This window comes from Lepidochelys kempii, chromosome 2, assembly GCF_965140265.1.
Source record: "Lepidochelys kempii isolate rLepKem1 chromosome 2, rLepKem1.hap2, whole genome shotgun sequence".
Lineage (NCBI taxonomy): Eukaryota > Metazoa > Chordata > Testudines > Cheloniidae > Lepidochelys > Lepidochelys kempii.
Window position 1 is genome coordinate 159,427,376 of NC_133257.1, and position 15,963 is coordinate 159,443,338.

Consider the following 15,963-nt stretch of genomic DNA (forward strand, 5'->3'; position numbering starts at 1 on the left):
AAGCTTATTTAACAAAGAACAGAGATTCATACAATAGCAAACAGAACTATTAGAAACAAAAGCTTTCCATATAAAATAAATTAATCACATGTATTCTACAGCCTAAACTCAACTAACAAGATCCCCTCTTGCCTTATAAGGTACTACTTACCCAAAGTCCTTCTCAAAGCATTTTTCAGCCAAGATGGCGGAGATCCTTCTTCCATGGGATCAAGTCTGATGGCAACTTGTTTCCCCTTGATGAAGGATACCAGGACATCTTCCTGCACCTCCAGATATACTAGTTCAGTCCTTTGTGCTTCCCCTGTAAAACAGGGTCCTCTGCTCCCTCTGTTGACCTCTTCCTGTTAATTTGCCTTCTGATGTCCCCCGCAATCTCTTCATTAGCATTTCACTCGGTATGCAAATCAACTTCCATTGTAAAAAACAGAATACACAATGGTCAGCCAGGGAGATAAGTATCTCCCACCTTCAGTCTGGTGGAACCTGATTGTAAGGCATGCTACCTCTGGGTCACTTGTCTTTAACTACAAGGCATTAGGAACATAGTTTCCTCTCTCTTTTTATATTTTATATATATATCTATCCATCCCCTGGCCACACACCTCTTCTTACATATTATCCATTTCACAAAGATGATGATGATCAGCATGATCAGTTTCCAGTAAAAACCTTACATGCACTCTTTTGGTGAACTAGAATGTAAATACCAGACTCCCAGGAATGCTGTAACCTTCTGCCAATTGGCAGCAAGAGGTCCTTTGGTCACAGGACATATAGAATGTTGCGCTTTCAGTATGCTGATGACACCCAATTCTATGTCTATCTCATCCAACGCAGCTACTACTGTCAAATGCCTCCCCACTGTGTCTTGCTGAGATGAGGTAAATTAACTGAAGCTCAATCCAGGCACAATGAAAGTGATGCTGGCTGGCTTGGGTAGCAACCAGAAGATACAGTGAAGACTATCTTTGCCCCTGTGACTGAGTGTGTGTGTCCAACTTTTGTTACTTAAGTCTGCAATCTACGCGTCTGGTTAGCTTCTGTTAGTTGAACAGTCGCATAAGTCTCTTTGGACCCACACATTTAACCTTCAACAAAGCAACTTCAACCATGATGAAGCATGGAAAACCAAATGGAATTCACAAGAAGTCACAAACACCTTGTAAAAGACCTAATGCAGAAAACCGCTGGCATCGATCTCCCACGAAGCTCATGGGCCAACCTTAAACTGCATCTGCACAAACCATGGCAAATGCGGATACTTGCTGCACAAATGGAAAATTAAAGACTCTCTAGTGTGTGACTGTGGTCACCCAGATCAGACCATGGAACATATAACAGTTCAATATTCGATTCACAAACACAAAGGAGGCATCACAGCAATACACTCTGCTACTTCAGAGATAATTATCTGGCTTAACCATCTAAACGTAAAATTATAGTTGTTGCTCTACATCTACATACATCATACGAAGAAGAAGAGTAGAACAGCAAAGGCCAGGATGGTCTTCTTTCCATCTGTGTCTGGCTAGCAATTTGCAACTTTCTTCAAGATGTGGATCTTATTATTGTCATCCATATCTTGTAGATAATTGCAACGTGCTGTACATGGGGCTACCCTCAGAACAGAGCAGAAAGCGGTGCTGAATGTGACAGCTCATGTGTTAGGTGGGGGATCTTGCGAGCACATTATGCCTGAGGCCATGATTGGCACCAGTTGCCTCTTGGTTTCCAGGTGGAGCTTAAGATTTTGGTTTTGTTCTGTAAAGCTTTAAATGGCCTAGATGCATCTATGTAAGAGACTCCACTCTCCTCATGGTACACTACTGCAACTGGAACCAGAGGAAGCACATTAGCTGGAACCCTCTCAGTTTAAAAGAGGAGGCTGCTTGCAGGGGGATTCTCTGTGAGGGACCTTCACCTTTAGGACTCATTTCCCCTGCCAATAATCTGAAATAGCCAGAATCTGTTGACTTTTAGGGCACTCCAAAAAGCCCATAGGTTCCCCCAACTTTTGGGGAATAGGACAGAACAGTGAGGGTTGGTCTGTTGGTGGATGGAAGGGTGTTCCTTGGTTTTGTCTGTTTAGTCATTTCTAGATCTTGGGGTTAGCAATGTTACTAAATTTGTAATGTATGAGAATTGTATTTTTAACTTGTTGAGAGTGGGTCTAGACCAGGGATTCCTGAACTTGGTTCGCGGCTTGTAGAGGGTAAGCTCTTGGCGGGCAGTGAGACGCTTTGTTTACCTGGACGTCCACAGGTACGGCTGCTCGCAGCTCCCAGTGGCTGTGGTTCACTGTTCCCGGCCAATGGGAGCTGCGGGAAGCAGTGGCCTGCGCCAAGTTTGGGAACCCCTGGTCTAGACCCTTGGATAGACACTTGCTTTTTGTACAAATAAAAATAAAAGGTGTTTATCCCGGGCTCTGTGAGTTCTTCACAGCTGGACTCATGGTAACTAAGGCACCTAGCTGTTCAGACAGAGGGAATCAAAAATAGTCCCAATACATTCTATAAAAACTCTCTAAAACATGCGTGCAAAATTATTTCTGTAGTGAAAAGGTTTTAACAACACTTGTTTAGGGTGATTTATCTGTGTAGCTCACTCATGGCTTCCCCATTCATGCAGCCATCCCAACTGCAGGTTGACAGCAGTTTTATACCATATCACAGCATCATATATTCTCTAGATATATTTATATAATCACGTATTAATAATTAACCACCAAAATAAAAATGGAATGGAATAATCACAATGCAGTCACCTCGGGAAGAGAATGCAGCAGCTATTTAACAGTATACACCACCACAAAAATTTAGAACACAAAACAACAAGGAGAAACTACTGCACTGCACATATGAGTTGGATTATCATCAGTCCAACAATTCAGTGTATGATGGAGGAAACAGAATTACATTTCAAGTGTTGTTATAAACAGTAAGGAAAAACATTTGAAAAAGTATTTACTTCTTTTTATAGACAATAGACAGATATGATGCAAAATTTGGTCCTTTCATACTACAAGCTATGAACATCTCTCCTGAATCAGTGTTTGCCAAGTGAAAATGAAAATGATGAACCCGCAAATAAAAAAGCTATCAGTTTAAAATTCATTCAAAGCTAACATATTTGTGAGGGTTTGAACATGTTCTAAAAATTGACAACACTTTACTGTATGTCAAAGAGAAAGCACACTTAAAATAAAACTACATAAGCAGCATTAAAATGACATTTAATTAACTTAGAATATGATGGCTAAAAAGGTGAAGAGAACAACAGAGATAATTTTGTCATAATGATTTTCATTTAAAAACTGCTATTAGATTAATTAAATTTAGTAGAGACCAAAAGCACACATTTTCCCTTATTACTGCCTGTCAGCTAGTATTCTGGGACCCAATGGGAGTCCTGAATGTGGAGTGCTTGCAGAAATCTCACCCTACATCTGAAGCTCAAAGAAGAGAAGTGGTTTAACTACACTGACTGCAATCCATCTATATTTTAACATGTAACAAAAACAAAAAACTTTGCTCTGATTTTATCTTCTTCTAACACCATTATTTTCTAACAAATTTTATATTTGTAATAGCATTCCTTGCTCTGTATTAAAATAAGTAGCCTTTGTCTTGGATAATAAGGAACATTACTGTACATTCAAAACCAGGATAACCATTATTTTGTTTCTTCATTTTTCAAACATCTGAAGGGTTTTCTAAACACTGTTATAACACAAACAAAAATCCCATTGGCCCCAAATGGAATAGCCATGTTTGATTTCAGACTCAAGATTCTCCTACATTTATAAAATGTTCAAGCTGTATTCCTATCTTGCTTTCAGGTTTTTATTTTATTCAAAATTTTTCTCAGATTAGTCTTGTAAGATGAATCACTTTGGAACCAGCAGCAAGTTATATAATAACCATTAAATATTAGTCCATTAACACATTCATCTACTGCAGGGGTGGGCAAACTATTTGGCCCGAGGGCCACATTGGGGTGCGAAACTGTATGGAAGGCCGGGTAGGGAAGGCTGTGCCCCCAAAACAGCCTGGCCCCCGCCCCGCTTCGCCCCCTCCCACTTCCCGCCGCCTGACTGTACCCCTCAGAACCCTCACCCATCCAACCACCCCTGCTACTTGTCTCCTGACTGCCCCTCCTGGGACCCCCCGCCCAAACCCCCCCCCCAGGATCCCACCCCCATCCAACCCCCCCTGCTCCTTGTCCCCTGACTCCCCCGATCTATCCACACCCCCGCTCCCTGACAGCCCCTCCCCCAGGACTCCCATGCCCTATCCAACGTGCCCTGTTCCCTGACCTCTGACCGCCCCAGAACCTCTGCCTCATCCAACCACCCCCTGCTCCCTGACTGCCCCCAGGCTCCCCACCCAACACCCCCCCACTGCACGTGTGCGCTGTTGCCACCTCCTTACCATGCCACTCAGAGCAGCAGGAGCTCGCAGCCCTGCTGCCCATGTGGCGGCATCACTACATGGGAGGGGAAATAGCAGGGGAGGGGCTGGGATGTAGCCTCCCGGGCCAGGAGCTCAGGGGCCAGGCAGAACGGTCCCATGGGCCGGATGTGGCCCATGGGCCGTAGTTTTCCCACCTCTGATCTAGTGTATAGGAATTGTGTAATATACCTTCAAATAGTCTGTGAGCCCTCTAGTGGATCTGTGTCCTACGTACAGAAACCTGCCAGAGCAAAAGTGTATACTTGTAGCTATGCCTTTCAGGTGTATAATTAGTAAACATGGGTATTTGCACCCCACTGTGTGGTTCTTTCATCTTATGTTTGTTGTGTAAAGAGCAAAAGATACAACAATCCGCATCCCTGAATGATAAAAGCTGCCATACAGAACATGAGTCTTTGGTCTTCTGTAGCATCTTTCATATAAATATCAAAAAGTTTTATAAACAAAAAAAAACCTTAAATCTGAGAACACCCCAGTGAAATAAAGGTTGCCAGAGATGTATAGAGTTTGGCTGAACGTATGGGAAATTGGATCTTGGAGGAACATAGTTGTGTTGTGTTCTTTTTTGAAGATGATTTTTATCACCAGTAAAATTTTGTTCCTTGTCCAAATCTATCTGACTGAATCTTTCTAAGCTGCAGAGCTCCTGTTCCTGGGATAAATTTAAATGAGCAAAATATGTTATATGGTTTTAAAAATTACTTACTAAGGATGATTATGAGTTGAAATTTGGCCAGGAGCACTGGGCTTACATGCCACTTTAATGCCATCTTTGAGAAAACAGAGAGTCAGGACCTTGGTTGACATCTCAGACAAAAGACAGCACCTCGGTAGCACTGTGGCCTTAATATTGTGGTTGTTCATTAATTCACTAGAGATGAATAACTGCCTGCAGCACTTAGGAATAATAACAGGCCTCCCATCACTTTGTCATATATGACTCAACCCTATTTAGCTTGGATGATCTGTCAAAATTACAGGACAAGATGACATACAATAATATGGCCATAATAAAATGCTTACAACAGTAAAGCTAACAGTGATGGTATAGGAGCCACTTGCCTGGTTTTGGTAGGGTATTTCTCACAGTAGCCGGCATATCAAACTGTTCATTAAATAACAACATCGATTTTACAAACATCAATCTTACAAATGACCAGTCATACAAACCATTGTTCCCTAACAGGGAAAAAAATAAATCACACAATAGAAGCCATGTCAAAGAAGAGCAAATGCCTTCAGTGCACTGGATATTGCTTTGCTGTGATGTGAAGGACAAGGAGAAAACGATGCAGTGCACCATACTGCAATTTATGCACTATAACTATGGTAATTTTGAGATGTTCAATTTTATGAACTTCTGAATTTATGCACTGCTCAATCCTCAGTTAGTTTGTAAAACAGGGGTTCTGTTGTAAGTATGACTCCCTTGTTTCTGTTCTTCCTCTTTCTACCTCATTCTCTTCTCTTTCCCAACCCTAATCTTTCCATCCTTTGTCCCATTTCATAATCCCTCCAGCACTCCCTCAATGTCTCTTCACCCCATTGCCCATTCCAAATTCTTCCTCCTCCTCCTGTTTCTCTTGATCTTTCTCTCTGAAATCTCCCCTATCCTTTCCAGAACCCCTGACACTTATTTTGTCACCCTGCCTATTCTTTCTCGATTTCTCACTACTCCACACACATCCAGTCTCCCTCTATTCAAACTCTTCTCCTCCATGGGGAAAGCCAGTAACTCTTCCATTTTCAGCAGCTTGTGCAGGGTTCTTCTAAAAGCTGTTGTGTCTGCTGTTCCACAGGACTCCCGGGTTAGAGTATAGCAGTGCACTACACACAGTACATCACGTGACCAACATGAGCCAAAGATTAGCAATTCAAGCAGTGGGAACAACCAATTTTTTGGTTCATTAACAGAACCAACAAATTACAAACAATAGTTTGGGGTCAAGCTGAAATGGTGTGTGTGTGTGTGTGTGTGTGTGTGTGTGTGTGTGTGTGTGTGTGTGTGAAATGTCCAAAAATGTTTAATTTTGGGTTGACCAAAACATTCTGGTTGATCGAAAATGAAATGCTTTGTTTTGATTTTTAAGTTTGAAATGTTTAATTGGTGGGTGGGTTTTTTAAAATAAAATTGAGAAATTACAAATAAAATGTCTGTCCAAAAGAAAAAGTCAAAATGTTTCAATTTAGAAATGTCAAAATGAACACTTTTCTGAAAACTTTTCCTTATTCATTTCTTTATTATTTATTTGTTTATGGCTGAAACAATTTGCCGAAACTGATGTGAATTCACAAAATTGTTTCAGTCAACCTACATCTGCATTTTTTTGGCAAAAAAAAAAAAAAAAGTGTGTGTGAAAATTTTTGCCCTGCTGTGTTAATTACAGCTCATAAAACTCCCCATACGTCCTAAAAGCTCTTTATCTGGGCCAGGCAAAAAGGAAGCTCAATGTTATATCTGTAAATGTGGCACTTCTAACATTTTTCAAGAGGTTGGATATTGAAAATAATATAAATTCTGTTTGGTCAAATTTCAGAAAAAATTTTTCTTCCCCTCCCACCCCCCCCAAACTCAGCCTTTTAAGTTAGAAAAGTCACTGATCAGAACTAGTTATACTGGCCAGGGCCTGGGGCATCTGAATACAATAATATCATAGATATAAAATATCTCTTTTATGTAGACAGACCCTTATAATAAAATCAGAAATGAAAAGTATAAATCTACAGACAGCTCATGAGATTTTTCTCTGATATTCTTCCCTCAGATGTAAAGCCCTTAAATAGGCCAACATGTAGGCAATCTCTTATTTAACTAGAATTACAGCACTCATTTTGCTTGAGAACACCATAAATAGTCATAACTGCTTATGTACCTAAGCAGCAGCTATCACTCCTGTATATTGATTACAATCCAGGTCTTTCAAAATGTCAAGTTACCTCCAGAATCATAGAATATCAGGGTTGGAAGGGACCTCAGGAGGTCATCTAGTTCAACCCCCTGCTCAAAGCAGGACCAATCCCGAACTAAATCATCCCAGACAGGGCTTTCTCAAGCCTGATCGTAAAAACTTCAAAGGAAGGAGATTCCACCACCTCCTTAGGTAACGCATTTCAGTGCTTCACCACCCTCCTAGTGAAAAAGTTTTTCCTAATATCCAACCTAAACCTCCCCCACTGCAACTTGAGACCATTACTCCTCGTTCTGTCATCTGGTACCACTGAGAACAGTCTAGATCCATCCTTTTTGTAACCGCCTTTCAGGTAGTTGAAAGCAGCTATCAAATCCCCCCCACATTCTTCTCTTCCGTAGACTAAACAAGCCCAGTTCCTTCAGCCTCTCCTCATAAGTCATGCGTTCCAGTCCTCTAATCATTTTTGTTGCCCTCCGCTGGATGCTTTCTAATTTTTTCACATCCTTCTTGTAGTGTGGGGCCCAAAACTGGACACAGTACTCCAGATGAGGCCTTACCAATGTCGAATAGAGGGGAATGATCACGTCCCTTGATCTGCTGGCAATGCCCCTACTTATACATCCCAAAATGCCATTGGCCTTCTTGGCAACAATGGCACACTGTTGACTCATATTCAGCTTCTCGCCCACTGTAACCCCTAGGTCCTTCTCTGCAGAACTGCTGCCGAGCCATTCGGTCCCTAGTCTGTATGGTGCATGGGATTCTTCCATCCTAAGTGCAGGACTCTGCACTTGTCCTTGTTAAGCCTCATCAGATCTCTTTTGGCCCAATCCTCTAATTTGTCTAGGTCCCCCTGTATCCTATCCCTACCCTCCAGTGTGTCTATCTCTCCTCCCAGTTTAGTGTCATCTGTAAACTTGCTGAGGGTGCAATCCACACCATCCTCCAGATCATTAATGAAGATATTGAACAAAACCGGCCCCAGGACCGACCCTTGGGGCACTCCACTTGATACCGGCTGCCAACTAGACATGGAGCCATTGATCACTACCCGTTGAGCCCGACAATCTAGCCAGCTTTCTATCCACCTTATAGTCCATTCATCCAGCCCATACTTCTTTAACTTGCTGGCAAGAATACTGTGGGAGACCGTATCGAAAGCTTTGCTAAAGTCAAGGAATAACACGTCCACTGCTTTCCCCTCATCCACAGAGCCAGTTATCTCATCATAGAAGGCAATTAGATTAGTCAGGCATGACTTGTCCTTGGTGAATCCATGCTGACTGTTCCTGATCACTTTCCTCTCTTCTAAGTGCTTCAGAATTGATTTCTTGAGGACCTGCTCCACGATTTTTCCAGGGACTGAGGTGAGGCTGACTGGCCTGTAGTTCACCAGATCCTCCTCCTTCCCTTTTTAAAAGATGGGTACTACATTAGCCTTTTTCTAGTTGTCCGGGACCTCCCCCGATCACCATGAGTTTTCAAAGATAATGGCCAATGGCTCTGCAATCACAGCCACCAACTCCTTTAGTACTCTCAGATGCAGCGCATCTGGCCCCATGGACTTGTGCTCGTCCAGCTTTTCTAAATAGTCCCGAAGCACTTCTTTCTCCACAGAGGGCTGGTCACCTCCTCCCCATGCTGTGCTGCCCAGTGCAGTAGTCTGGGAGCTGACCTTGTTCATGAAGACAGAGGCAAAAAAAGCATTGGGTACATTAGGTTTTTCCACATCCTCTGTCACTAGGTTGTCTCCCTCATTCAGTAAGGGGCCCACACTTTCCTTGACTTTCTTCTTGTTGCTAATATACCTGAAGAAACCCTTCTTGTTACTCTTAACATCTCTTGCTAGCTGCAACTCCAAGTGTGATTTGGCCTTCCTGATTTCACTCCTGCATGCCTGAGTAATATTTTTATACTCCTCCCTGGTCATTTGTCCAATCTTCCACTTCTTGTAAGCTTCTTTTTTGTGTTTAAGATCAGCAAGGATTTCACAGTTATGCCAAGCTGGTCGTTTGCCATATTTACTATTCTTTCTACACATCAGGATGGTTTGTCCCTGTAACCTCAGTAAGGATTCTTTAAAATACAGCCAGCAATCCTGGACTCCTTTTCCCTTCATGTTATTCTCCCAGGGGATCCTACCCATCAGTTCCCTGAGGGAGTCAAAGTCTGCTTTTCTGAAGTCTAGGATCCGTATTCTGCTGCGCTCCTTTCTTTCTTGTGTCAGGATTCTGAACTCGACCATCTCATGGTCACTGCCTCCCAGGTTCCCATCCACTTTTGCTTCCCCTACTAATTCTTCCCTGTTCCTTGACCCAGCAGGTCAAGAAGAGCTCTGCCCCTAGTTGGTTCCTCCAGCACTTGCACCAGGAAATTGAAGAATGAGTGGTAAGTTGTAATGGAAGAGGTATGCTCTTGGAACAGGGAATAATTCAGAATTATATGCATGCTGTAATACAGACAATCTGTTAGTACACACAGAATGACAAGCTGCTTAAGCTTCTCTGTGCTTCCAGGCGAAGCTCCACAATGTCCCATGACTGATTAACTTGAGCACAAATTGATGGCACTGATAACCTGTAAAGTTGATTTGCTAAAGTGTCACCTTGGGCATTCCCAGACTTATTAGACCTTGCGTTAAGTGATTCAGTCCAACAGGAAGGTTGCACGACGACACTAACTTACGTTAAGACAGACTCTTTTACTTATGCACTAGGTCCCAAATCATCCGCCCAACTTCTAGGCCAAGTGGCTGGATGGGATATTCGGACGATGTCCATGCCCAAATGCATATCCAGTGCAGCAGGAAGACTGGGGGCTCTGAGAGGAACTCCAAGCTATAAACGATTGTGCAGCCTTTCCATGGACCTCCTCCACTTCATCTGCCCCCCCCCCACTTTTCCGGATGGATCTGCTCTGGTTCTGCTGCTGCGGGGAATGCCACAGCTACAAGGGTGTAATTTGTTCTAAATTAGTGTCATCATGCTTTGTAATAAATCATAATCTTCCACTAAGGGCAACACACACAATGTCCTTGATAGATGTGAAACCAATAAAAGAAGGATCTTTTAAATATGCCTCCCACCCCATAAAAATATATGTACAAAGACATCATCATCAAACAATTCCTATTCAAATGAACCTGTCTTAGAAGATTCTGGTTTATAACAACTCTGAATCAGTTACCTTTGTTCAGACTAAAAAACCAGGGAAGGAAAAGAGGATCATAAAATAATGTGACAAAATATATTTAAATTACAGCAATTATTGAAAGATCATTGGGCTCACCAGCACATTGCCACTTCTGTATGGCTTAAAATCAATGGGAGTCTTTGCACTGACTTCAATGAGTTCTGGATGAGGACTGTTCTTTGAAATTATGGGTCTAATTGTGCCCCTGTGATCCATGTGTGGAGGGTTGCTTTGGCACACAGATCTCTCCTTCCTGGGAAAAAGGAAGGCTTTCTTTGGTCTGGTGGTGAAGGAGTGAATGGACAAGAGGATATGTGCTTTGTTCCTCTACCAGTCCTGCAAAGACTGGAAAAGTAACATAACCTGTCTGGGGCTTCCTTTTGACAGTGGGGTTCTCCATAACTATGGAGTTACTCCAGATTTACAGGGGTGTAATTGTGAACAGAACTTGGGTCATAATATCTAGTATTCTTTTTCAAGGATTTTTTTAAAAAAAACAGATTCCTGAGACAATTATGTTATGAATATTCCTTCCCAGTAGAGTCATTAATTAAATCATATTTTAGATATAGAAGATGGGTTTAGAAGCAGTGTTTTGGGGCTGTGGAAAATAAAAGGATTCTCCATAACTAATCTTTATGGCAAAATAGCACTTACAGTTTTATTTTTTTTCTATTTCCAAAATATATTTCAAGTTACTCTTTCTCCTGCTTCTTATTATGCAAACCACATGCTGCAGATATAGCTTCTGTCCAAATCCAACCATACTATTGCACTTGTAATAAAACTGCTCTGCAGAGCCCATGTTGTTTGTCTAACAGCTGAGATAACATTAGTTGTTTAAAATTCTGGACCATCACAGGACTAATAATCTGGATGCTCAGAGCTTGTACTGCTCGAGGCTATTCTAGACAGGCCCTATGGGTTTTACTTTCGGCAGAAGTTCCAAAAATTCAAGGAAACACAGACCCTACTCAGATAATTAGGGGGAAAGTAATTAAACAATAAAGATTGTATATATACACATTATGTATATATAGACATCACACCTATAACAATTAGACTTGGCCAAGAAATGGTGCAGACCAGAGACTTGAACCTGGGTTTACTGTATTCTAGGTGAGTGCTCTAACTAATGGCCTACTGACTATTAGGTGTCTCTTTCTCCCTCCCACACTCTCCCTACCTTTGTCCCCCTCCCTTTTTGACCAGAAATTCCACCCTGGACCCGAGAAGCCTTTCCTAGTAAAAATTAACCCTTTTGGGGAAAAACTTCAGTTTAAATGAATTGGCATTTTCGAACAAAAACTCTTTAATCAAAAATATCCTGACCAGCTCTATGTACAGTATATATCATATGTAATTTTTTTTACCAAGATACATCTATTTGCTCATATTACTTAACTTACTTCTCAACTCAATATTGAATCATTCATGTTTTGCTATAGACTATAGAGAATTGTAATTCTTTAGTTTTACACAAAGTATAAATAGTTCAGAATTCTTAGTTCATTTGGCATTGATTAGATGGCATGAACAAAATAAATTAGCATACACTATACCTGTTCCTGGTACACTAGTGGTGATGAAAAATTAAAATAATGGTGTTTTGCTCTTAGATTAAGATCCAGTTCAGGCTGGTAACATCTGAAACTAGGTAGGCAAAACTGACACACAGACGGTTTACTCATAGCCAAATGTACAGCAATGGGTAAAGATCACTCTGTATCTGACTCAGAAAAGGTAAGCTAAGCCTACACTGCCTACCCAGGGCAACATATATTGTCTGGATGATGAAAACAATAGTCCTTCTCTTTCAGGAATGCAAGAACTAAATACATCACCACCCCCTAAATCGGAAGGGAAACAAAGGAATGGGATTGATGAGTAAAAGAAAAATAAAAGCTGCTTGCTTGGATGATTCAGAAACACAGAGCTGCACTGCCTAACATAAGAGAGAACAAAGGGTCCTGAACGCATATACGTCTACTTCCAGCACTACCCACAGCCAAAAGAAAACAACATTTATAGGGGAACAAAGATTATAGGGATGGAAAAAAAATGAGCTAGCCCCACACTGTGGAGGAGATGAAAAACTGAAAGCATAGGCCAGATTTTCAAGAGAGCTTGGTAGTGACCACCACCAACATGCAAACTCAAGAAAACATCTTCCCCTCTCCCTGTGCTTCCCTGAAGTGATAAGAAGTGGGGTTCACCCAGAAATAAATTGCACAACCATAGAAGGAGGAAGTAGTGCAAAATTGGCTTTCCTGTTCTGTTTTCTATATGGTGTCATCTGCTGGCAAGAGGAGAGATATGCACAAACCATTCTGACGCATACAAAGAATGGGCTTGTCTCAGCTTGAAAGTTTTGTGTTTTTATTTTATCTGAGCCAGTTCATCCATCCCTACTATAATGAGGGCATGGTCAATAACTGGAAATCAAGGAGGAGGAACCATGTACAACATCTCAGTCCAAGAAAACATAGATATGGCATATGGGCATTTAAACAGCAGGAAAAATTGGTGGCAGTACTCAGAACTCACTTCAGGCAGAAATCTCTAAGTGCTAAAGTTGTTCCCTCCTCTTGGACATGTGCATAAAGATCTTCTCTCTGCTGTGTTGTACTTTGGGTGTTGGGAGTGGAGACCAGGTTGGCATAGGCTCTGCGTTTACTGCTCATGTTCTGTATTAGCAGTCGTGCTAGTGCTCCATTTTCCATGCTCAAACTAAGTGCTCAATACAGAGCTTGTTCAACCAGGCTTTGCACAGGAGTTCAGAAGTTGGCTCTAAGTCTGTACGTTCAGACATGCACCCTGAACAACATTCATCCATCAGCATGGGGTTTTCTTTAATAGCGTAACTTGACATTTCACAACTCTATTTCACTGCTTTCCCTTAGGAAAGGAATCAGTAACACAGGAAAAAAAAATGTTTTTCCTGTAGCTGAAGATGGTCATGTAGGAAAGAAAACAAAATCCAGGCATATAATATTTGCTTGGCCTGTTCCCTGGCCTAAAGTGCAGCGCCCTGTCACACCTACTCTGAATGATGATCATAATGTCAAATACTGAAATGGCTATTCAATTCTTATTCTATAAGCAGAAATCGTGCTGTTCGTTATTATTGGCTTTTCATGCTTCAGTAAATATCTTTAAAATACATTTGTGAGTTGGCTGATGTGTTTTTGAAATAGCGGAAGTATTCTGGTTAAAGTATACTAAATCAGATGTCCCTGGTTTTTGTGTTAACAAAATTTACTTTTCAATGTTCTTCTCTCTCGTATTTAGACTCAGAAAACCCTGTAAACATGAAAGCATGGGGTTCCATATCTATTCCTTCACAATGACTTCATGTAACTTGCTTACTTAAGAAGAGAAACAATGAGTTTTATTATCTCAACGGCTGCAAAGTCAACTTCTGATCTGAAAAAGAAACATCCCAAGTTCTTTTTCCTCTCTCACTCTTTCATTATCACTACCCATAAAAGTTCTATTTGTCATTTACTGGTAGAGAACTTAAAAGGCAATTTTGTTGACGATCCACATTCCTCTTTCATAGTTGTATTGATGCTGCAATGCTAACATGGGTAAAGAGTAGAAGATACATTTGCAGCAGATATGCTGAGACAGAAAGAAACCGACAATTTTTGCATCTTCAGTTTCTCACCAAAAGTACGCTTAAACGATTTGTGTTTCAAAAGCCGGTGATAATGGATTTTAAAGCAATATATTTCTACACGCAGTGGGTAGCATGAGATGACTGACCCTGGGCCTGGGCTGATGTTTGAGTTGCTGTGAGATAAGCTCTTGAAAAACATTCAGATCCACCAAGTAGAGTTTAAAATACCTGCTTTTAAATGTTATAGCCTTTAATAATAGACTTCAGTAACAGACTAGAATAATTGCAATCAAGTACACAGAATACGTGCATAAAAATAAATACCTGGTTTTTAAACACCTTTAAAGTACATCACCCTACAAAGTCTTACTCATGTAAGTAACCTTACTCAGGCAAACAGTCCCTTTGAATTCAATGTGATTAGTCAGTTGCACGAGGAAGAGTTTGCAAGATTAGGTCATAAATATGTATTTATCAGATGCACATTCTTTACTTATTTCAAGTATATAATAATAGTAAGAGAGTAACAGTCCAAATGCCACAAATATTATACTAATAAAAAAGGGGACAACTAAAAATATTATCTAATGCCCAGCCAGTTCCCCAAACCAAAACCATCTGCGTTGAAAGATGCTATGTCTGTCTCTCGGATACAGAATATAGACTTTAAGAACAGCTACCTAGAGACACAATTAGCCAAGATATCAGGACTGGGAACTGGAACAGATTCTAAAAGATCTGTCATAGAAGGCTTTATCCTTTTATGTAAAAAATAAAATTAACAATAAGCCACATTAAAATAATATTAAATGAAAAGCAACATAACTCATGAATGTCAAACTTAGTGCTGAGGCTGCTGTGCACACTGCTAAAATTCAGGACAGAGGGTCAGTTTTTGCTTAGAATTTCCTGGATTGTTTTAGTTTGTGCCACAACTTTAAAATTGACTTTAAAAAGCATATGGTGTATTTTGCAAAGTTCTGCATGGCATAATGGGATAATGGAGTCAGGAGAGGAACAGAAATATTCACAGAGACTCCAGAGGGCTACACCAAGATATACCCAAAACAGAACAAGTCTTACCATTAGCAAATACCATTGCAGATTAGACCCCAATCCTACAATCGGATCCATTTCAGTGGACCCTTATGCCTTTGAAAAATTCTACTGAAGTCGATGGGCCAGATCTTAAGCCAGAACTCAACAGCCATTGAATTGAACAGAGCCATGGTAGTTTGCACCAGCTGATGATCGGGCTCCGTGCGTCCCCACCTAGTTTGAGGGGTGGAGATCCTCTGTGTGTATGCATGTTTTATTTAAGACAGGAATTTCAAATCCAAATAATCAACCCGAAGCTTTTTGACAATATCTTTCTAGATATACATAGGGAAAAATACTCAAAAACTAAGTCAAAACACAGAATCACATGTGTTTTCCAGTTAAAAAAAAAGTGAGGATTATGAATTACAATGATGCTGCTTACTTTTCTCTAAAACAATAATTGGCATGTAACTCTATACAAAGTTGTAGGGCTGGATCTTTGGATCTAATGTGTTAACCAAAGAAACTATACATATTTTATGAATGAAGTTGCTGTTGCATGATTCAACTACTAGTCTATCTGTACTTTAAAAGAAAGCGACTAGGAGTAAATGTGCAGCAGACTAAATGACATAATTTTATCCTCAAGTAACATACAATATTGATGGAATATTATAGAAAAGGACATATTGTTCCAGTCAACTGCAACACTGCTGAATTA

General features: G+C 40.8%; 1 protein-coding gene across 18 annotated transcripts in view; it reads right to left on the bottom strand.

Moving 5' to 3' along the window:
* LOC140907213 (poly(rC)-binding protein 3-like) overlaps nt 1–15,963 on the bottom strand; it is a 713,049-nt gene that overhangs the window by 219,683 nt on the left and 477,403 nt on the right. The window lies entirely within an intron of this gene.